Source organism: Canis aureus, chromosome 1 (assembly GCF_053574225.1).
Source record: "Canis aureus isolate CA01 chromosome 1, VMU_Caureus_v.1.0, whole genome shotgun sequence".
Classification (NCBI taxonomy): Eukaryota; Metazoa; Chordata; class Mammalia; order Carnivora; family Canidae; genus Canis; species Canis aureus.
In genome coordinates, this window is record NC_135611.1 from 91,315,707 (window position 1) to 91,339,843 (window position 24,137).

The window sequence follows — 24,137 nt, forward strand, 5'->3', positions numbered from 1 at the left end:
TATACTCAAAGTTCTTTCCTAAGCATTTCTGTCAGGCCTAACTTATTGCTTTGCATTGTTTCCACCCCTACTCTACCACACCCCAACACCCCCCCGCCATGCCTTTCTCACCTCAGGGATGACTTTCTTGAAGCTTTCTAGAATTCTGATGCATCTGGTAAGGCCATGCCCTCTGCTGGCGTGCACCACAGAGCTGAACATGACTGGGCCTTTGTGCACAAATCCTGTTCCATGCTTGTCTCTTACTATGCGGGGCTTAAGAGCAAACAGTTTTTCCAATCTTTGGTGCTCTAAATTTCTGGGCTCTGTAATCCATTTCATCCCACTAGCAAACTTGTCAATTCTATCCTGAGGTTATCTCCTTTTTTCTTGTAATAGCCAAATATCCGTAGCATAAAGTTTACCATCTTATTTGTCAATGGACCATTCTTTGATTCTTGGGCAACCACCACCACCACCCACATGATCCTTGTCATCTTCCCCAGCTAAAACTCCATCCCATTCAACACTCACTCTCCACTTTCCTCCCAGCCCTTGGCAATGACCATTTACTTTCTGTAAACCAGTCTGATGGCTCCAGGTCCCTCATACATGCAGAATCATATAGTATTTGTCCTTTTATGTCTGGCTTTTGTCATATAGCATAATGTCTTCAAGCTTCATGTTATGTCATGTGTCAAAAGTCCTTTCCTTTTTGAGGATGACTGGTGTTCCATTATATGCATAGACCATCCTTTGCTTATCCATTCATCCAGGATTTTCTTTTTTTGCAATAATATGCTAAAAGTAGAAAATAAAAGCCAACAAATTCCATCACTCTGGTTTGGGCAACCACTTCCCCTCAAGTCAGTCTCAATAACTCCTAGTCTGTCTTGTAGGCCACCATAGAAAACAGTTTTACCCAGTGTTTTGTCACTCTATAAAATATCTTTTCTTCAGCCTCCAATATCTGTTTCTTCACCACCCTGTTCTGACCTCTACATCAGTGCCCCATGTGTCACTGTTATTTATAACTCAGCATCCCACTAAACAGTATTACGTATTTTATTTAAAGAACTCTGGTAAAAAAAAAAAAAAAAAAAAAAAAGAACTCTGGTAGTTGTAATTGATAAATCCTGAATATCAATGGCTATCTAAAGTTTGTGTTTCCCCAAAAGCAGAAGCCATCAAGGACCTGCGGGATGGGGGTTCACATGCAAAGTGATCATAGGAGGCAAGAATGGAGGAATAAGCAGAGTAAGGGAGGGAAGGAGAACATCATATAAAATGTGTTCTCTGCTGTGGGCTCAGCTCTGGAGTGAAGTGTGAGGCCTCTGCTGTGGGCTCAGCTCTGGAATGCAGTGTAAGGATAGTAGGTAAAGTGGATTATTTTTTAAATTTTTATTTTAATTAAGTTAATTAACATATAATGCATTATTGTTTCTAGAAGTAGAGTTCAGTGAATCATCGTCTTATATAACACCCAGTGTTCGTGACATCATGTGCCCTCCTTAATGCCCATCACCCAGTTACCTCATTCCCAAAACCCCTACCCCTCCAGTGACCCTAAGTTTGTTTCCAGTGATTAAAAGTCTCATATGGTTTGTCTCCCTCTCCGATTTTGTCTTATTTTATTTTTTCCTCTCTTCCCCTACGATCTTCTGTTTTGTTTCTTAAATTCCACATATGAGTGAGATCATATGATTATTGTATTTCTCTGATTGGCTTATTTCGCTTAGCACAATATCCTCTAGTTCCATCCACATCATTCCATATGGCAAGATTTCATTTTTTTTAAAAGATTTTATTTATTTATTCGTGAGAGACACAGAGAAAGGCAGAGACATAGGCAGAGGGAGGAAAAGCAGGCTTCATGCAAGGAACCCGATGCAGAACTCAATCCCAGGACTCCAGGATTATGCCCTGAGCCAAAGGCAGATGCTCAACCCCTGAGCCACCCAGGCTCCCCCAAGATGTCTCTTTTTTTCATGTGTGAGTAGTATTCCAGTGTGTGTGTGTGTGTGTGTGTGTGTGTGTGTACCTCTGGAAAACAGTTTGGAGATTCCTCAAAAAGTTGAAAATAGAGCTATCCTATGAGCCAGCAATTGCACTACTGGGTATTTACTCCAAGGATATATAAGAAAGGGGTTATTTTACATGAGGTTATTCATTGAAGGTGCCTCTGTAGAGTAAAATTTGGACAGAGACCAGAAGAGGTCACATGTGAGAGATGAATGTTGAGAAGGAGTGGACTATGAAAGAGCAAGGGCATGACCGTGAGGTGAGCGTGCAGGTCACTTTGTCACAAATGACGGCATTTCCTTCTTTTCTGAAGGCTAAATAATGTTCTACTGTATATATACAAATATATAGAACATATATATTCGTTTATCTGTTGAACACACATATACAAATATATATATGCATGTATATTTACATATATATTTAGATTTTATTTATTTATTCATGAGAGACACACAGAGAGAGGCAGAGACATAGGCAGAAGAAAAAGCAGGCTCCCTGTAGGGAGCCTGATACGGGACTAGATCCCAGGACCCCAGGATCACAACCTGAGCCGAAGGCAGACACTCAACCACTGAGCCACACAGGCACCCCACAAATATATATTTATATATATTTACACATATATAATCATTCATCAGTTGATGGACACACATACATATGCAAAAAAAAAAAAATATATATATATATATATACATTGGTTGATGGACACTTAGATTGTTTCCATATCTTGGCTACTGTGAATAATGCTGCAGTGAATGTGGAGTGCAAATATATCTTCAAGATAGCAATTTTATTTCCTTTGAGTAAATACTCAGAAGTCAGCCTGCTGGATCATATGGGATTTCTATTTTTCATTTTTTGAGGGGTCTGCATACTGCTTCCCATGATGGCTATGCCAATTTACATTCCCCACCAGTAGGGCACAAGGGTTCCCTTTTATCTCCCATACTTGCCACACATAGTATCTCTTGACTTTTTGATAATATTAATCCTAACAGGTATGAAGTGATACCTCACTGTGGTTTCGATTTCTACTTCCCTGACAATGAATGATGTTGAGCATCTTTTCATCTATCTGTTGGTCACTTATTGATCTTCTTTGGAAAAATATCTGTTCAAGTCTTTTGCCCATTTTTAAAATCTGGTTACTCATGTTTTTGCAAGTAAGTTGCACAAATTCCTTATATATCTGGGATATCAAACCCCTTATCAGATATTTGAGACAACCTGGATGGACTTGAAGGACATGGTGCTAAGTGAAATGAGCCGGACACAGAAAGACAAATATCGATGATCTCACAGAAGTGTGGAATCTTAAAACAAACAAACTCTTTGAAAAAATCAAACTCATAGTAACAGAGAATAGAATTGTGGTTACTGGCAGCTAGACATAAGGAAAAAGGGGAGATACTGATCAAAGGGCACAGACTTTCCTTGAAAGATAAGTTTTGGAGACCTAACCCACAATATCATAACTAAAGTTAATGATACTGTAACACATAAGAGTAGAGTTCAGGTGTTCTCCCTACACCCAAATGAGAAAATGATAACCATGGGAGGTGATGAATGTGTTTATTATGCATTTCAAAGTGTATATATAAATCAAAATATCACATGGTACACTTTAAATGTTTATAAATGTATACAATTTCTATTTGTCAAAACAAAGAGAGAGCATGTGGGATAGACTTGATGATTAGCAAGAGGCCATGATGGCTGGAGCTCAGTGAGTGAGGGGGAAGTGTAGACACGTGTAATCAGAGGGACAGCGGGGATTGGAGGCCACAATAGGAATTTTGGATTATATTCCAAACATAAGGGGATGCCACTGAATGGTTTTGAAGAAGGGATTGTTTGATATGATTCACATTTTGAATGGTTCATTCTGTGCATCTGGAGAATATTGGTAACCTCTTGGTTACAACTTTTGGAGTAGTTTTTGTTTTCTTTGTGTTTCTGTTTTAATAATAAGCATATTTCAGTTTTACAAGCAAAAACAAGGCATAAAAAGACATTTGTATTAGTTATTTATTGCTGCATGAAAAATTACCGTAACATTTAGGAGCTGAAAACCACAAATGTTTATTGTCTCACAGTTTCTGTGGGTTAGGAGTCATGGGGCAGCTTAGTTGAGTGCCTCTGGCTAGGAGTCTCCCAAAAGATGGGGTCAATGTGACTATAGTGCCGCAGTCAGTCTCTGGCTTGACTAGAAGATCTGCATCCAGACTCCGTCAAATGGCTGTTGGCCAGCCTCAGATCCTTACCAGCTTGATGACTGGAGACATCAGTTCTTCAACAAAAGGGCAACTTTCTTTCTTTAGAGTGAGAATATCCCAAGAAGGAGAGAAAACAAGAGAGAGTCCTTAAGACAGAAGCCAAAGCCTTTTTAGAAGCCAAAGCCTTTTTATAACCTAATCTCAGAAGTGATGTCCCATCATTTCTGCCATATTCCAATTATTAGGAGTCACTAGATCTCTCTAGCACACCAGAATATCTCTCACTAGCATACCATCAAGGAGGAGAGGATGAATACTGCAAGGGCATGAACATTGGGGAGCCATCTTGGAGGTGCTACCACAATAGCCATTTCTCCCAAACTCCCTATTTTCAGAAGCAGAAACCCCCCTGAATTATAAACCTAGACTCTACTACTCACCTTGGGCCCCTCAGAGGATGGTTGTGATGGTATGTCTGAAAGGGCTTTGGAAACTACCCAGCACAAGAAAAATGTGGGAGCTTATTTTGCTTTTCTCATGGACACAGTCCCTTGGTGTTCATTCCAGATCTGGTCTGCATTCTTCCCATTCCCTTGAATTAATGATTTGTCTCTCATGCATGGGTAATGTTTCTTGGTTTGTTTGTTTGTTTGTTTGTTTGTTTAAAGTGAAAGCCTTCCTGTTTGCACAGAGAAATAACACCAGGAAGAAAACAGAGTGCCAGCTCCTCCAGATTCAGGAAGAGCTTTCTTTGTAATTGTTTACATCCCAGTAACCGAAGTTCTGATAACCCGGTCCCCAAAGACCTGCACATCTAGCAGAGATGAGGGCAAGGGCAACAGAATGGGTACGTTGTGCAGGAAGGGGTCAGTATTCGAGACTTGTCTTACATCATTGCACACTTATCCAAATGTGATTATAAGATCCTCCAAGGTAGAGACCTTCATTGTCTCATAACTCTGGATTCAAGCTCCACCATTAAATAGTTCCCTGGGGAAAATGCTCATCTATTAAAGGAACTGGGTAAAAAAAAAAAAAAAAAAAAAAAAAAGCAGCAGTGACAAAACAACCTTAAAATTCAACCTTGCCAACATTATGTCATGCTACTCCACAAAAAAAGAAAAAAAAAATACTTCCTCAGAAGATAGCTCCTGTTTCAAGACACAAACATCCAACTCTGGGCCATTTACAGCCTCTTTGTGATGGGCTATTTCACCCTGGCTTCCATTTCTGGGCCCTCCTCCTACCGCAAGTGACTTCTTCATCTTCAGCCTCCTCTTCAAGTACTACCATTTTACTCTTCTACCTACTTCCGTCTGAGTTCTCTGAGAAATTCATTCATACTCAAGCACTACCGCAGCCCAGTATCTGCACGGACACCATCTCTCCCCTGGTCTGATTACATTACGGAAGTCTTTTCCATCAGTTGGAAGAAATCTTAGGGAGCAGCAGGCGGCCATTGGGAGCATGGAAGAAAGGGAGCCCTCAAATCACAATAGATCTATTTGTTTGAGCCTAAAATTAAGCAAGATTCAGTCTCTTTAGGGTGAATGAATTAGAAGGGAGGTGTCAGAATGGACTGTCCATTATCTGAATCTCTTGTGAATACATTAGCATTAATTAATACATACATGAATATGTTTTACATTAATTTGTGTTGTTGAAATATGAAATATATGTGGGCCAGCCATCTGCCTGAGGGCATGCAGGAAGCGTTCCCAGAATTCGCTCAGTGGCCACGAACTAAAGAGTTCGCCTCTATGTTCTCTGTCCATGGTTAGACGAGAGATGTTTCGGCTCCTCACACAATTAGGTAAAGACTTGTTTACAGGAAAGAAGATGAAGACAGGAAGATGCTGGCATCAGTAAGCATTCTATTTAGATCCATGGCAAATGACACCCACTCTAAATGTCTGGTGGTTAAGCTCTGCTGGTCATTGACTCTCTGACTGTATTCAGAGAAGCTAGAGGGGAGAAGAGGCTAGAGGTCATTGATCCATTATGAGTCTCAGATACCTGACACACGTTATTTTATTTAACCCTCCACTAGGGGCCTCCAGGTGGGTGAGTCAGTCCCGCTGAAGGGAGGAGCGAGGCCCAGAGAACTCAGACTGTCCAAGGTCAGAGAACCAGGATCAGTGTTCACTTCCACCTCAGTCCAGAAACCGCTCTTAGAGACTGTGAATCAGCCCTCACTTGGAGAGACCCAGAGGCTGAACAGGCCGAGTCCTCAGGAGTCCCTTCCTGGAGCGAGAGGCCAAGGAGAGAGAAGAAAGGAAAGGGGGCAGAAAGGGGAAGCTAGAGGAGAAATGTGAGAAGGAGAAAACAAAGAAAACAAGCTTCAGGAAAGGAATGGGGAAAAGAAGTGACCACAAAATAGAGGGGAAATTGCTTTCATTCAAGAGTGAAACTCAAAGATATTGTTAAGAGTCCTATGGCTGAGCAAAAAGGAGTCCTGTTTTTTGTTAACTATCGACAGGTGTGCTGACGACTGCCGGGGAGATGGGACTGGTGTTTGTTCCGTGCCTTCTGTCGGGACCTCTGCTAGCCCATGAGTGTGGAGAAAGTGAGAAGCAGATGTCTTGTCTCGCTGGAGGCAACTCCATAAGCACAAGGCTTGGTGAATGGGCTCTACCTTCAGTCCTCCCTCCCTCCTTCCCTTCTTTCCTCCCTCCCTCCTTCCCTCCTTCCCTCCTCTGGGGAGCAACCTGCAGACCTGTGCAGGGTGGTTCTGCCTGCTGTGTGGTAGTTCCTTGATGTACATTATCACAATATTGCAATACAACACTTATTCCCATACTGAGAATCTGAAGCCCAAAGGAATTAAATCTCACACTACACAGACTTAGACACACACAGACACACACATCAATATCCCAAAGTCACACAGAGAGTGAATTCACTAAAATAGTGTTGATTGTAATTTAAAAACTCAATAAATCACAAAGTAGTTTAATAGCCAGTGTGAGCATCAGGTTAGGGTTGATCCGGGGACAGACTGCTTTTCCTGCAGCGCTCTCACCTATGTTCTCTGGGTGCCAGCTTCCTCATCACACCTCAGCAGCTGCAAAATGCACAGCTCTGTACCGCGCTACTTCGAGTGTATCTCCTAGGAGTTCTCGCAGCATGAAAAGCAACCTCCCTTTCCAGGAATTCCTAGCAAATGTCTCTTTCATTCTCAGTGGTCCAAATAGGATCACGTGTTTATTTACAAACCAGTACTTGTGGGCCAGTGGATAGGATTAGGCTGGTAACATAAGCCTGATGCGTATACCTACTCTCTCTAGAACCTGGTGGGGCATCAGCTTCTCCAAAAGGTCTAACTGCTGACTAAATAGGCCGGACAAAAATCAGATTACCAAAAGAAGGAATGGATGGGAACTTGGGAGGGCACCCGGATGCCTACCAAGCACGTATGATAGATGCTATGATACCACTTCATTATTTCCACCCCTTTCCTGTCTCCATGGGGGGAGTATATTTTCTGATCCCCACTGAACCCGGGCTTAACTTAGCATGTGACTCATCCTTTCCTTCCCTGGACATGGAGCATGGTCCCATGAGTTGTGCTGGCCATGGAGTGTCAGCATACGTGACACAAGCACGGCTGGATCTCTCCTCTTGCACACCTGCCATCACCGTATGAACATAAACCAGGTAGTCAGTCCACTGATCCAGGAGGATGACAGACACATGGAGTGGACCAGGCCGTGAGCAAGAATGAGTCCTGATGGCGTTAAGCTGTCGAGTCTCAGAGTGCTGTCATAGGTAGCATGACCGTGGCCCTACCTGACTGAGGGCAACTGAGTCAGGCCTGGCTTGCACTGTTCTCTCACGTGGCAGCACAGAGCATCACTCTGCCCGTCTTTTCTTGCCCTCCCGGCTGCAATCCGGCCTGGGCCTCCGCCGAAAGTGAAGGCTGCAGCTTTCTTCCCCGTTTTCAAGTTCCCCAAAGCATCAGAGAGTCAGCAGCCCCCTTCGGAAGATCTTTCTAGAAGGCTAGCTACCTATGACACCACGTTAGCCGGTCAGCCTCGCAGGCCGAACCAAGCAGCCGTCACTTCCCGATCCTGCCAAGCGAAACCTCGCAATATTGAAATGGCTGCACCTCACACTGTCATGTGATTTCTGTATCATAGGAATTTTAGAAACAGATGGTGAGCACAGACGACAGTGACGGCTGTACGACGCGTTTGGGGCAAAGGGGAACGAGTGAGCAAGGGCGAGGAGCAGGCAGGGTCTGGAGGAGCCCCGGAAGAGGGGGGCATTGCAGGGAGCTTGTCTGAAAATGTGACCACAGGCTGCAAGAAGTTGAGAAGCAGAAACACCTGGCAGCCAGTCGCAGAGGCGAAGGGAAGAGGCAGAAAGAGATGTTTTGCTTCCAAAGCAAGGAGTATCCATTTAAACAGTTTTTTTTTTTTTTTTTTAAATCACACCAGAAAAATAGGCAGCAAAAATAATCAATTCACCTGAGCCCAACCTTTGGGCGGGTGGATGTGTTGCTTGAGGAAACACACAGCATCAAGAGGAGTTGGAGGTTCAGCGAATGTACGGGAACCAGGTTGGGATGAATGATCCCGTACACCCCACATTCCCCCAGCCACCAGCGCCCTGCTCCCCAGAAGCCCCCTTGCATTTTAAGGTGGGGGGTGGGCGATTTCTATGGACGTCTCAGATGGCTGATCTCCTAATTCTATCATGAAATGTATTTCCCCTGGAGTTGGCATTTATCGCTGGATCCTGGCTCAGCTCCTGAAATGTTGCATCTGCACCACTAAACTGAGGTTACGTGTAGTTCATTAATATGCAAGAGGGGCCGTGAAATCATCCCTGTTTCTGACAGGAGTTCCTACACGTCTTTCTGGAATGCTTCATTTCTGAAGTGGTCTGGCACCAAGACTTTCCTTGTCTTGTTTTAATCAGCTCCATCTTGTCACTACACAAAGAGTTAAAAAAAAAAAAAAAAAAAAAAGCTTTCTGAAATTCTCAAGGAAAATGCAATGCATCCTTCTTTCTCTTTCTTTCCTTCCTCTCTCTCTCTTTTTTGTCATTCCCCCACCCACCCCCCCATAAACACATCAAAGTAAGAAGTGACATGCAGTGCCCTGGAGCTCTTAGCAACATGCTTTTAGGTTTGGGAAAATTTCATTTCCTACCTTATGATGATTACATGAGGAAAGATGAAATGCTCGCTTTGAGGTTTATTTGAGAAAGAGATGTAATAAATGTTGTGGCTTCCCACTGAATGGAACAAATCCATTCTGGTCATGTGGGGGACATTAAAAATTACATATGTGTGTGCGCATACACAGGCTGTGTGACTTCAGTGGCATTTGTGGTCCTAGATTCTGAGAAAGGAGACCTCGGATGGCTTCTTTCAGAAAATGCTGAATAAAGTTTTTCATTTTATCCAGCTCTGAATGCATTTGATTCCAAATGAAAATGAGTTCCCACCCTGTTGGAGCTACAGCCGTCTCCTTTAAACCAATCCCCAAACACACACACACACACACACACACACACACGAGTGCATGTGAACACACATAAGCATGCACACACATGCATGTATAACTCACAAAGGACTGCAAGATTCACACGGATTAACAGAGTTTAGATTCCCCTAGGCTAAAACCCACAAGTGTGCTGCCTGTTGAAGAATTAATTCAGCATCCCTTTTCCAGAGAGTTCGTTTTTTTTCCAAACCCTAGAGCAGGGCTGAGAACATTTGTGTTTTGTTCTGGCTACCACGTTTTTCTTTCCTCTTTTCTTTTTTTCCTTCTCAGTGTGTGTTTGCTTTTGCTTCGGGAACTTCTCTATTAGCGGGGAGCTGAATGGAAAGTGATAAGCTCCTCTTGCCCAGGAAACAGAGCCAGCACACAGGGGGATCTGCCCATGGTTTCAGACCTAGGCTCCTTGGGAGGAATGGATGCTGGAAAGAAATCGAGTATTCACCGAGCGAACCGTCTCCCCGCACCCAGAAGCTTGCAGTCCCGGCTCCGTTCAAAGCTCTCCCCCCACACTCGCCGCTCTTTGTTCAGCCCACAGCTGGACCACACAGGTTGTAAGATGCAGGATTTGCGCAGGCTTCGCTCATCCCCATCGGCTCGGGCAGGCCACCCTCCAGATCAGCCGATCAGCAACCACCCCCAGGGGCCAGTTCTTCAGCCTCTCCTGATGGGGGAACCGTTCGGGTTTGGAGCAGCACGGCGAGATTTTTGCTTTGGGCTGCAGAAACAGGAAAGATCCTGATCCCGTCTCATCAATGATCTCCACCCCAGCTATTCAGTAATGAGTAATCTGTTTACTCTCCCTCTCAAGGAAATAAGAAATCGCTTTGATTGAATGCTCTGGGCTCCCAGATGGATTCCTGCCCTTATTCCGATCAGCTCTGTATTTAAAGGGAGATGACAACCTGTAACCACGTTTAAGTATTTAATCTTTAAAAGTTTTCTCAGTGAAGTCCCACACGCCCTCCGAGGCAGGTGCTGTTAGGACTCCTCCTTTACAAAGGAGGGATATACAATTCGCCTTTTGAGTCTTTACAGTTCCCCCAAGGGCATGAATGGAGAGAGTGGAGATTCACAGCCCGGGCCCAGGACTCCAGAGCCGGTGAGCTGGACTGCTCGCCATGGGGTGGGAGATTCGAGGGGTCCCCTGGTCTTCTGTTCCCCTCTTGAGCACTGGCACTGTAATTCCTGTTTGCAGATTCATTGCTGCCAGGGTTGTGAGCCCCTTGAATTTCCCATAAAACATTTGTTCCCCAGAGTCTGACTCCTTGAGAGGGCTCCATAAACATTTGTCGAGTGAATTAAAAAAATAAAGTAACCAGGAGGCACAGAATGTCAGAGCACTTGAAGGAAGATGAGCAGAGAATGAGATTCAAGAGAGGAGAGAATCAAGCCTCTGGTATGAAAACAAGAGATGGCAAGAGGCAGGGGTAAATGAAAGAAAGAGAAAGATTTGTCTTGATGCGCTTTGCCACTGCTGTTGGGCACGTCTGCGTGAAGGGCGTGGGCAGGGAGAGCGTGTTGTCTGTTGGCCTTCCTGGTGAAGTAGAAAGGGCCGCGGGTTGGGGATCAAGACACAGGCTTATGGTTCTGGGTGTCCTCCTCACTAGCTGCCTAGGGTGCCTGTCCTCTTTGGGCTTCAGGATCTCAGTCTGTATAGTAAGAAAACCTGATTGAAGTGGCCCTGTAGCATCAGAGAGAATCAGAGGCATGTGATTGTCTTGTAAAGTGGCTGTGAGCATTTTGCAAATATGACCATGTGAATAACAGCTATTATTATTGGTAATAAAAATGATTCATCACTGAATGCATATATATGTATGTGTATGTATATATATATAGCAGAGTTGGCTGTGGATACTTTAGAAAATGTGGTTAAGCTCCTCTAAACCTCATTTTATATATATATATATATATATATATATATATATATATATATATTCCTGCCCATTTTTATGAAGGCAGAGATAGTGATTCAAAACATTGCATAACATGAACAAGCTCATGTAGCCAGTTAGTGGCTGAGTCGGGATTTGAATTCAGGTCAATCTGTCTCTGAAGTTCGCACAAAGGCACATGAGGGACTCAGAGCCACTATGGTTCTTCTCTGCAAATATCCCTCACAGGAACCTGCTATCATTTGGACTCAGAAAACCCTAATGACCACCCAGCTGCTGTGTGCGGTCCTGGTCTGCCGGGTGATGACAGTCCCCAGGGAGGAGTTCCTCAGGGGTTCCCTCTGGACCATGACAAAACACTCAGCAATGCTCTGGCCGTCATGCCTCCCCAGCAACAGCCATGCCTGCTGGTGTTTCAGACCAGCAGGATGAGCAAACTGTTCCCTAGAAACCAACTCTTGCTGCTTCTCTCCCTTGTAGATCTTGAAGCCAAATCCCCTCGTTAATTCAGGGGAAGCATCATGTGATGCCACCGTCTCCAGGGCTGTCATTTGCCCATTCACTCACTACATATTGGCAAAAAAAAAAAAAAAAAAAAATCCTTCTGTCTGGATGCCATCAAATCTTTTTTCCTCAGTGTCTCTGTCTCCTCCCTTCCAAATTTGAAATTTGCTTCCATTATTGTATCAAAGACATCAATAAAAATTCGACACAAAACATAAGAGCTTTTAAATGAATCATCCTTTGGCTTTGATCATTACCTTCTAAATATCTTTAAATAAACTGCTTGAAGACTCTGTATAACCATAGTCCTTTAAAAACAGTCGTATTATATATATGTGTACATATATATGTATAGATTTATAAATGCTAAATGTGTGTGTGTGTGTGTATATATATATACACACCTGCACAGTAAATGCCAATATCCACATAGAGATCTATACCCTAGTCACACACAAAAAGTGTATCCTGCTTTTGAGGAATGGAACCTGGGCCGATCACTTGCTCATTTGCTATCACATTAATTCCACCTATCTTATTCTCTCTGCATGTTTTTAAAGATGAGAACTTGTAAGTATTTTTAAATATTTATTTTGTAAATATTTAAAATATTCATTTGTGCCCACACTGTTCTCTCTGTTGGGCCTAGAACAAAAAGCTAGGGGCCTCGTCTTGGGATATCTTGGGATATAAGGTTTAAAGGAGTTTAACCACATTTTCTAAAGTATCCACAGCCAACTCTATTAAATTTACCTTTGGAGTAAAGATGACTGAAGCTTCTAGCCACTAGACAGGTTTGAGAAGGGTAACTAATTTGTAGAACAGAATGGAGTCTGAATTATGCAGGGTTCAATCAGGCAAACAGAACCCACACCAGGTCATTCAGTGGAGGGGATTTAAAATGAGGAACTGTCTACAAAGGCATTTAAAGAGCCAAAGGAGCAAGCAGTGAAGCGACTGGAAATTGGGAACTGTTGGAAACCAGTCTCATCCCTGGGGCTGGATGGACAAATAGAGGAGCCTGCAGGTAGAATCCACTCACAGGCAGTGGGGGGGACCCACAGGGAAAGAGGCCTAGAGGTTAACCTGCTGGAGCTCCAGAAGGGGTACAGCCATGCCTGAGGATGCTACCAGAAGCAAGATGCAAGAGAGAGAAGGGGAGAAATACTTTGGCTTCTCCCCTCCACTCATCCTCCACTCTTCTGCCAGAGTCTCCCCTTGAGCAAACCTGAACAAAATCATGGAAGCCCAAGAAGCATCGTTTGCAAGGATCAGAACCCTGAAATGCAGAGCAGGGTTGGCAAGTTGAGGGAATGTAGCCAAGAGGAAGTGGAAAGGGCTCTCCCCTGATTTCAGTGCTCAAAAACGAGTTAAGAACCATCTTAATAATTGTGGTATGTATCTAGATATAGATACTGGTGTTATATACTGCATAAGCATAGTCTCTCTCCATGCAGGCTGCTTGTCCATGTGACTTCCAGCACCTTCCCTCTGGAGGAAGCATACTGAACTCAGAATGCAAGTGCATGACTTGCTCTAACCAATGCAAAACAAGCAGAAGCAACATGTGCTGTGTCTGAGCCGAAGCCATAGGAGCCATGCATGGTCCCACCATGTTTTCTTTTCCTTCGCCACAAGATCTGTGATAGCTCAACTTAGACCATGAGACAATCTCACTTATTACCCAAGCCAGGACACTGTGTTTATTGGACTTTGTTTCAAATTCACAGTTGAACCTCATTGTTTTACACATAGAGGAACTTCACCTGAAAAGATGTTGGATTTTGAAGGAAAACATCATTTGAAAACAAAATTATCATACTGTTTAAAAATGAGTATATTCTAGGTTTCCTAAATTTTCAGACACCAGGCAGAGGCAAATAGAGGCAGAGCTCAACAGTGGGGGAAATGCAAAACAATTAAGGCCTCAAAATCCAGAATCCCCAAGTTCACACAATCATCTCTAGCTTTGAGATGAGTAATAGTAGAATAACCCCGGTCATGTCACCCTCTTGCTTATTACCCTCCACTGACTCCCTTTGGTACCCAAACTTCCAAGAAGATAAAAAACAGACTCCTTGGCTTGGCAAAAGTCTAATTCCAATTTATCTGTCCAGCTGTTTCTGCTCAACATACCATGTATTCCAAAAGCTTAACTTCTCACTATTATCATGTTGTCCTTCCTGAGTTTCGTGCCTGTTACATGTTCTTCTGTTACATCCAGAATTTCCTCTCTACATCTACTCCTCCATCCTCCTTTTAGCAAAACCTTACTCATCTTTCAAGTATGGGCTCAAATGTCTCCTCCTCTGTGAAGCCTTCCAAAATGAGCACTCCCTGGGGCACCTGGCTGGCTCAGTCGGTAGAGCACATGACTCTTAATCTCAAGATCATGAGTCTAAGGCCCATGTTGTGCCTAGAGCTCACTTAAAAAAAAAAGAAAAGAAAAGAGAAGAAAAGAAAAGAAAGAAAAGAAAAGAACACTCCCCATTCTTTCCACTGTAGCCATTACTACAGTCCATTATAATTACTCTGCTCAACTCTCTCCTCCACTTGACCATAGCTCCCCTAGGAGTACATTGTCTTCGTTCTTATAGGCCAACTATCTATTATGGAGTCCAGTGTATTCTAGGCCCTCTCTCTAAATATCTGTTGAATAAATGAGTAAATGAATGAATGAAGAATTTTCCCTATTTACCTTTACCTGATTCTCAGAAATCATGGAAAACCCTAGAATTCATTGGGATTTCTAGATATTCCCATGTTAAATTCCAGATATTTACCTATGCTAACTACAGTATAATGCTGTATGATACTACATATAGCTGAGTTTCATCTGTTTCACGCAGAGTACTTAGAACCATTTAGATTGAGAGTTAGAAGTTAGCCTCCTTCAGAGAAAGAGGTGTGCTGGACAGAAAGAAGTTGAGTTAGAAGACGATGCTGTTAGAGGTCCTGCAACTAATCCTGTGCTCGTTTCTTCTACTACATGTGGCTGTGTTTGGAGACAAGGTTGATTATGTGAATATTCACAAAAAAGAAAAGAAAAAGAGAAAATAAAACATATGGAAAATAATCATGCTTGATAATAATCAAATAAATGCAAATTAACTTTAATTTGTATCATTTTACACCTGTTAAATTTTTTTATAAATGATCCAGTCCGAGGCTTCAGTGAAATTAGATCCTTGTATACTTCTAAAGGCATTGCAGATTGGTATGGCCTTTTCAGAAAGTAGTAAGAAAATACAGAACAAGAATCATAATGTTCACACTGTTTTGACTCTGTATCTAAAGTACGAGGAATTAGTTCTGTGCAATATTTTAGCAGTACTAAAAAACTGTTTGTAAGTGTTTATGGCAGCAGTACCTTCTGAGGACAACCTCCATATCCAGCAAGATGGGATGGCGTATTAAAGCAATGAAAAATTGTGCTGCCATCAGACAAAATAATTACGCAACCTACATATAAACGTAGCAAATATACAATACAAATTGGATATGGTAGAAATCAAAATACTGTGTGCATTGTGATAGCAACGCTATAAAAGCATTCTTACAGAAAAGCATTGGAAGGCAATTTTTACAGAGTTGTGATAGGTTGGGATTATGGTTTTTCTATTTTTATCAACATTTTTTTTAATGTTGCTATGACATATGTTCTCTAATAAGAAACAGGTGGAAAGTAAATGCACTCACCAGTGGGAATTGGAAGGATACAAAGGGACTGAGTAAAGCAGGTGAATCATATATGTTTTTGCCCCGAGCATCCCTTAGCCTGCAGTGGTGGGAATGGAAAGTGAAGTCAAGAAGCGTGTCCTCTGTGGGAAATCTGTTTAATTTGCAGGAAACAGAGGATAAGGGGAAATTTGCTGAAGAAATCTTACTTGATTTTGTTAAGAAGAGAGAATATGATTTGATCAGCTGCCTTCATGTCTCAGGGAGTGCGCTGCTTTTCTTGAATCTCTACCGTCCGCTCATCGCTCATCGTGGCAACAGTTTATCAAGAGACCACGAAGTGCCAGGCGCCAATCCTTTGAAATTTTACATATTCATGTCACTGAATCCTCATAACAATCTGGCAATGTGCCGACTGTAATACTTTCTACATTTCACAAGGGCAGATTCTGGGACACAAGGCCTGCATTGCAAAATCCCTTTCTGTTGAGTCATACCATAGACCAGATTGATCCACTGACAAGCAAGTGTTCCCATTACCCAAAGGCAGCTAGAAAGGAGCCAAACTATTACTGGCCCACCACTCTACTGGGCACTTTGCATATGTTATTTCAGTAAACCGTAACTGGGGTCGGGGAGATAGCAGTTAACTTTCATTAGTATCATTTTACACCTGTTAAATAAAGAAAGAAATGACCCAGAGCTTTGAACTCCAGAGCTCAAATAGCAGGGTCACAGGCAATAAGGTGCTCCTAGGCTAAGCCTGAAGTCTTGAGAGACCTTGCATTTCAGCTACCTTGCAATTATTCTCAACAGAGGAGCGACTAGCATTTGGGATAGAGCCCTTCTTTGTGTAGGACTGTCTGACAGATTGCAAGACATTCCATATTCCTGGCCCTGGTCACTACAGGCTAGGAACATCACTACGCAGTGTTGTGACAACCACAAATGCTCCCACACTCCCAAACACTCTCTGGGCTGGGAGGATGCACCTCCACTTGAGAAACATTAAGAGACTCATATTCATTCCACCAAGAAATGTTTATCAAGTGCCTTCTCCATGCCAGGCACTCTGCTGGCACAAGAGGCATTTAGTGGGGAAGAATGACATTTAAAGTGGTGCCATAAAATGCAATAAATGTGACAACAGACCAACGGTGCTGTGAGCACAGACAGGAAAATGTGTCTAACTGCCTAGAGCATCCAGGCCAAGCTTGGTGACCTGTCATTAAGAAGTGACTCCAAGGAGAGTTCCAGATTTGCTGTTCAAAGACCTCTATTCAAATGTTGAATCTGAATCTTTTTTTTTTTTTTTTAAGTAGTTTCCACACCCAGCATGGAGCCCAGTAAGAGGCCTGACCTCAAGACTCTGTGATCAAGACCTGAGCTGAGATTAAGAGACCGACACTTTTCCTGACTGAGCCACACAGGTGCTCCACAAATGTTCAACCTGAATCTTTATTATTTCACCTTAGGCTCCTTGCTTTTTCCCACTAAGAAGTAATTTCTGCATATGAAAAATGGAAGACAGGGGCGCCAGAGTGGCTCAGTCTTTTAAGCACCAAACTCTCGATTTCAGCTCAGAACATGATCTCTTGGGGTTGTGGGATCGAGCCCCAGCTCAGGCTCCATGATCAGCAGGGAATGTGCTTGAAGATTCTCTCCTTCTGGCCCTCCCCCCTGCTTGCTCGCTCTCTCTCTCTCTCTCTCAAATAAATAAATAAAATCTTTAAGAAAAAAAAAAAGAAGAATGAAAGCCATAATAATATCTGCTCTACCTGCCTCACAGTAAGTGCAGGAGAATGCGCTGTGATGTGCTGTCCTCATTGAGTGAGTAGCAGGGGATTCAAGTTTGAGCCTAATTTGTGTTCTCAGCTGGGAATCAGGCATGTCTGGAAATGTCCAATGACTTGGTGGGGCAGGCAGCCTACTGGCATCTATTTTTGAGATGTTGGTTTCCCTGGATTCTCATCTGAGCCCCACGGAGAGAGGATGTCTGTGGATGTTGAGGAGACTGTTGTCACAAGGGGCTCTGTGAGATGCAAGGGCTCCAGCAATGCTACTCGGGTACCCAGATAACAGTGAGGCTCTGAGCCAGGGGCTGGGACGGGCTGGTTCTGGGGCAGGAACACCTCCCCCCACCAACCCTTCTGCTCTAAACACAGCCTGTCTTAGCTCCCAGAGGATTGCCAAGTCCCTAGGTCCGCCTTGGCCCTTTAATGCAGGCATCAGGTCCCTGACTGGCTGCAGCAACAGTGAGGAGATGCCCACCTTTGAATGACTTCATAGGCAGGAAACATCTGCCAGAAGGGCCAGGAGCAAAAGCTTAAAGGGCAAGCCATACAGGAGATAACCCCTGCGTACCCCCCAAATGCTCTCTGAGATGAGATACCAGGAGAGGATACTAGCCAATGAGATGTGATTCATTACTGTGCCTGTGGCCTCATTTGCATCCACAGGCTGGAGAGCTTGGGTCACTGTTACAGTAATAACACACATGTCCCCGGCAGGAGGCCAGACCGTGGCCACCCCAGCGAGCACTGCCTGCCTCCCTGGGTCCTAGGGTGGCCGTGACTGGAGGCCCTGAGATGGAGGCCCACTTGGCAACCTGGCTTTGGATCTGTCCTTCCTCTCAGTGGGCAGTATACAGAAGAGAACCATTTCTTTCCAAACCACCTCATTTTTAGTAAAAGCACAATAACTGTGGGGTGTTTATTGAAAGTGGTAGTGCCTGGAAATTCATTTATGACTCTGAATTTCATACTTTGGTGCACCCAGTGACTTCTGGACTGCTCATGGTGCTAATGGGCTGCGGGGTTGGAATCTTGTCTCCTTCTGGGCTCTTCCCAGATGGTGTAAGAGCTGGTAACAGGGTAGGTCAGTTTTCAGGCTGATTGGGTGATGGAAGGACTCCCACTTTCCCTACTGTGAACTTGTTTTTCCTATTGCGGCTGTCCATATTTTCCCAAGATGGGGACCGCAACCTCTCCCATCCCACTTGTTTTTCTTACAGTGTGACCTTGACATTACTCTCACAAAATTGGTGGGGTCTGGGCCACCTTCTCTTGAGTCTGGGCTGGGTGGATCTTTGTGAATGTTTTAAATACAAAGTATGGTAAATGAAGAGCTACATGACTTCTGAGGCTAGAGCATCAAAAGGCCATGCGCTTCTGCTTCACCCTCTTGGAACACCACCCTCTGGAAGCCAGCCTCTATGCTCTGAAGCAGCCACAGAGAGTCCCTTATGGAGGGAAACCAAAGCTTCCAACCCACTTGAGCTTCCAGACAGTGGCCATCAGAGAAACCAAAGCTTCCAGCCTCCAGTCCAGTTGAGCTTCCCGGCAATGGCCCGCAGAAAAACCAAAGCCTCCAGCCCCCAGTCTAGTTGGGTTTCCAGACAATGGCCAGCACTGATTTGCCAGCTATGTGAAGGGAGCATCCAGAAAGTGAGTCCTGCAGAGTTTATCGTGATCATTTCCTCATGATGCTAACATACTGTTTCATCTGCATCCTGACTACTCATGATAAGGTCTGTCTTTGGTCTGCGCCATTTTGTTTTATTATACAGCAGGACTATTTGTTTCCTAAATCACACTAGTTTAAGCTCTAGAATTTGTCTCATTGCAAAAGATTCAATTTTGTTCTTTCATTGTGGCTATTCTTGAGGGGAAAATAGCAGAACTTGAGAAACGCAAGACAATACTTTGATGCCCACATTCTGAACACCTTTCTGAAATTATCAAAGACTTAAAGAGTTGAGCATTTCTTTAAAATTCCCACAGACCTGGGACTGCAAAAGGATGCCTTGTGTTGGCCTGACGTGTTGTTCAGGGGAGACAGAAGCCGGTGGGATTTTTTTCTTATTCATCCTCTGAGTCCGCTCCTTTTACCACCTCCTTTAGTGTGATCCTCGGAAAGACATGTCCTTGTTTTGCACTCATTTAAAACAAAGAGTCCTCTCGATGATCTCCCCAATTTTAAGCTTGTGAAGGGAGAGAAGAAAAGTAAGATCTGCTGTTACATTAATTTCACTTATTCTCACCTCATTTCTAAACTGAGTTATTCTTCCGACTGCATCTCCACCAGCCACTTTCCTCTGCAACCTCTGGGTTTCCTGCAGAGAGAGGACAATGGGCAAGTTAAGTGAGAAAGATGATTTACAAGGCTTTTTTCCTTTTGCTCTAATTTACAGAAAAATCGTCCTTGCGTGGAAAGACAAGCTAAAGCCCCACATCACTGAGGGATCCATCGTGATGGGGGCGAAATGAATAAAAGGGACATCTTTTATATTAGTAATACCAAAGATATCTGATGATAGCAGTTCACTTGTTTCTCAGATATGACTAAAAATGCCAGTTTAAAAAAAAACTGAAAGAATATTTGCCTTTATTTCAGGCAGTGCTTCCCTCCGATCCTTTTGCAAGTGTTAATTTGTATCTGTTTCAGCGAGGATTATGTTCAACGGCATAAAATAGAAAACCAAAATAAAAGAGGTTTAAAAACCACAATGTTCTATTCTTTCATGTGAAAGACGTCCAGAAATGAGCCATCCAGGGCTGGTAGGGCAGCACTACAAAGACTCAAGGCCCCTTCTATCTCCCTGCTTTGCCATTCTTAGCACGTAGCGTCCATCCTCAAGCTGGCTACTAGGGTTCCAGCATCCAGTCTGGGATCCTGGCAATCAGAAGAGGAAAGGGGAAAGGAAAACCTGCACAGCATCCAGTGGAGTCACCTCCCTTTAAAAGGCATCCCTGGAAATCCCACACAACAGTCCACCTACGTCTCGGTGGCCAGAGCGCATCCACACGATCACCCCTAGCTGCAAAGGAAGCTGGAAAAACTTTAGCCCCAGAACACATGGAGGGTCCCTCCCTTCTCCAGTTTCCACTGGTGCTTCTTGTCTGCACTACATGATCCAAGACCCAGCTACAGCTTCCCCCTGTTGTTCTGGTCCCATGAGCAAGCAGAGTTCTTTACTAAAGTGTAAGCTTCAAGTCAAGAACTATGAAGGGTGTGATAAAAGTGTGTCATGTAGTAATTAATTACCCTCAAGGAGCTTGCAATGTTAGTAAAGAATTCTAGTAAAGAATTCATGAGATACAGCGCAATAGATGTGAGCCACAATCAGGTCTTCTGTCACATAGTACAGATAATACGTGTTGGAGGAAGCAAAAGGGAGCAATTTCTAAGAGCTGTGATGCTAACGCTTTTCCAAAGGAGATGGAACCTCCAGTGGGGATTGAATATGGTGGATGCGTGTGATAGTTCCTTTTACGTGTCAGCTCGACTGGACCACAAGATGCCCGGGATTTGGTTAAACATTATTTTGGGTCTGTCTCTGAGAGTGCTTCCATTGACTCAGCATTTGAGCCATAGACTCAGTAGAGCAGAGTGCCCTCCCCAGTGTGAGTGGGCCCCATCCATCCTCTGAAGGCCTGAGCTGAATGAAAAGGCTGAATAGGAGGAAACTCTCTGCCTGACTGTTTTCAAGCTGGAACATCGATCTTCTCCTGCCTTTGGACTCAGACTTGGTCTGGAACCTTACACCACCAGCTCTCCTGGTTCTCTGGCCCCTGGACTTGGACCGGAACCATATCATCAGCCTCTCCCGACTCTCCGGCTTACTGACTGTAGACCTCAGGACCACTCGGTCTCCGTGATTGATTCTGTGCAGAATCCTAATATAACAAATATGCAACAAAACTTGCAGCACCCTGAGCATATCCAACCCCAGGCCCAGCAACAGACACAGGACTGTAAAGAGGAGAAATGCATACCCATCCCTGAAGTAACTCATGGAACACCACCACCAGGAGAGAGGAGGGAAGGGAAGGCAGCCTGGGATGCCACTCCATGGAAATGCTGTGATAGGCAGACATACAGCCTATAGAGGGGACACAAGGAGGGAAGGAGTTGGGAGCCTCTGGGGGACAGGAAAGGGGTGTCTCAGAACATTCCCCAAGGACCACTGGTGGCCATGTGAGGGCGTTAGGGCAGACTTGAAGGAGAGTGTTTTCAGTTTGGTTTGGGTTTGGTGGGAGCACTGCTGATAGAGACATTGAAAGTGCTGGAGGCACACCTGGGTGGCTCAAGGCATGATCCCAGGATCCTGGGATCGAGTTCCACATCAGGCTCCTCACAGGGAGCCTGCTTCTCCCTCTTCTGTGCCTCTCTCTCACTGTGTCTCTCATGAATAAATAAATAAAATCTAAAAAAAAAAAAAAAACGTGCTGGAAAGAAGAAGGATGATGGGTGAAAAGAGAAGGCAGGAGGAGGAGCAACTTGGAGCGGTGGAAAGAGCTTAGTCCACGTTCAGAATAAGCAATAGCAGTGTTGACAAGGCGCTGGGGCACAGGACTAAAAGGGCCCCTCCAGATCCCTTTAATTTAGCAACTCTAGATTCCCAGCGTGAAAAGAAGGCACAGAAACCAGAGAATAAGGGCTGTGGGTGTCTCATTGGAGTCCTCGAGCCACATTGTACAGGCACCTGGTCATGACCTGCAGAAACTCGCCCAGTAGCAGGACTCGGCAGAGGGCCCTTGGGGCCCCAAATTGCCTCTTTTTTCCTCTCTACCCTTCTTTATGATATTTGTCCCATACACTCTGACCCATGCCTGTTTCCTCTCTGCTCTCTTACCCATAGGTCACTATTTGGTCTCACAAACCCAGTGGATTTCCTTCCATCATCCATTTGTGTGAGTCAGCCGTTTGCCCCCACTGACCTGATTGATACAATTCATTCTGGAGCCCTGAAGGCCAGTCCAGCCACCTGGGGGTCTCCAGCTGCCATGCTGCAAGTGCAGGGATACCAGTGCCCTTGGAAGTCACCGGGCAGATGTGGAAGTTCCTACTTGCTCTCAACGCCATGCCATGCAGCTTCTCTGCATCATGCACTGCCTGCAGGTCCAGAGGAGAGTGAGAACAGTCCCAAAGGGATTCAAAATATGTAAATGATAGAGTTTCAGGTTGGGCTGGTTTGATTTGCGTGATTTGTAATAAATGCAATAAGAGCACCATTTATTTCCAACTCTCCAGTAAGATTATTAACTTTTTTCTTCCAAAGGTAAACTTGATTACATTACTTATTTATACTATGTACATTGCATTAGAGGTAAAAATGCATCAGGGTAAAAAAAAATCATATACGGTTTTTTAAAATTAGTGTTTTCTTATCCAATGATAATAACAGCTTAGATTATTAAAAAGGAAGAATTTTAAATATGCAACTCACCTTCAGGTCTTGCTTGTTTACTTTTACATGTTTTGCTAAACTTGACAGACAATCTAGAAATATCATCTCTACTCACTTTCAATTCCTCATCTTTATACCAGTGCTGTGCTTTTGTGTTGGGGTCTCTGACATATCTGGAGAGGCAGCATGATATAGGTGAAAAAATAGGAGCTTTGGAGCCACATATATTTTAAATTTAAAATCCAAGTGTGCCTTTTACTAGTTGGGCATCAGGGGTACGTAATTCACTAGCAATTTGAATTTTATTTTTTTAATTTGTAAAGACAACAGATTGACTAGCTGCTCATTATGAACAGGGCACTATGCTGAGCTCTTTACTGTGTTACCATGTGCAATCTTGAAAACAATCTGATGAAATTATTATTATTATTATTATTACTATTATTATTAAACTCCTCTTTACAGATAAGCAAGTTAAGGCTTAGATTAGCTAAATTGCAAGGGATATTTAAAAATAAGCAAAAGGTCAAAACGACACGTCTCACCCTAAAGACTGCCCTCTTGGTAGTTGTCCAACACTGACTGGTATATAAATCATCTCCGGTCCTCATAATAGCACCCAAGTGGTTGGTAGGTGTCCTCTCTAAATAAAGATGAATGAATAGAAGTAAGAGAAAAATTTCACTTCCCCAGAAGGCAAGCCCATTACATTTTAGAGTCCTTCAGCTTTGTCCCTGTCCTGGTCCCATTTCCTTTCTGCTTGAGGGTATTAAGCATTGGCCCTCCTAGTCCTCTGGAGGATGTACTACTTTGTTGGCGGGCTGCTAAGAGGGGCCATGACACTCAATTGAATTTATGCCTTCTTCATTCCAAAAGAATTTAAAATGCACTTATTGTTTAATATGGCGTGGTTCCCTGTTCCTTTACATTTCACAAAGTACTAGCATATATTATCTCACTCAAACCTCCCAACAACCCTGATGAAAATGAACATCGGAGACTTTAAGCGATTGGCTCAGGGCAACAGGATAATTATCAGTAGTACAAGGGGAATTTGACTGCAAATTAACCATGTCTGTGTTAGTTATAATTCTTAGTTATTATGACTTCTCCCTGAGTGTTAAACATGAATGCAGTA

The 24,137-nt window shown here is 43.7% G+C and overlaps 1 long non-coding RNA gene across 1 annotated transcript in view; it reads left to right on the forward strand.

Annotated features, from left to right (window-relative positions):
- Positions 1-22,773, forward strand: part of LOC144289626 (uncharacterized) — a 34,051-nt gene extending 11,278 nt beyond the window's left edge. Inside the window, exon 4 of the long non-coding RNA XR_013357469.1 lies at positions 22,451-22,773. This is a non-coding gene — a long non-coding RNA (uncharacterized LOC144289626). The remainder of the gene's footprint in view (positions 1-22,450) is intronic.
- Positions 22,774-24,137: the final 1,364 nt, after the last annotated feature.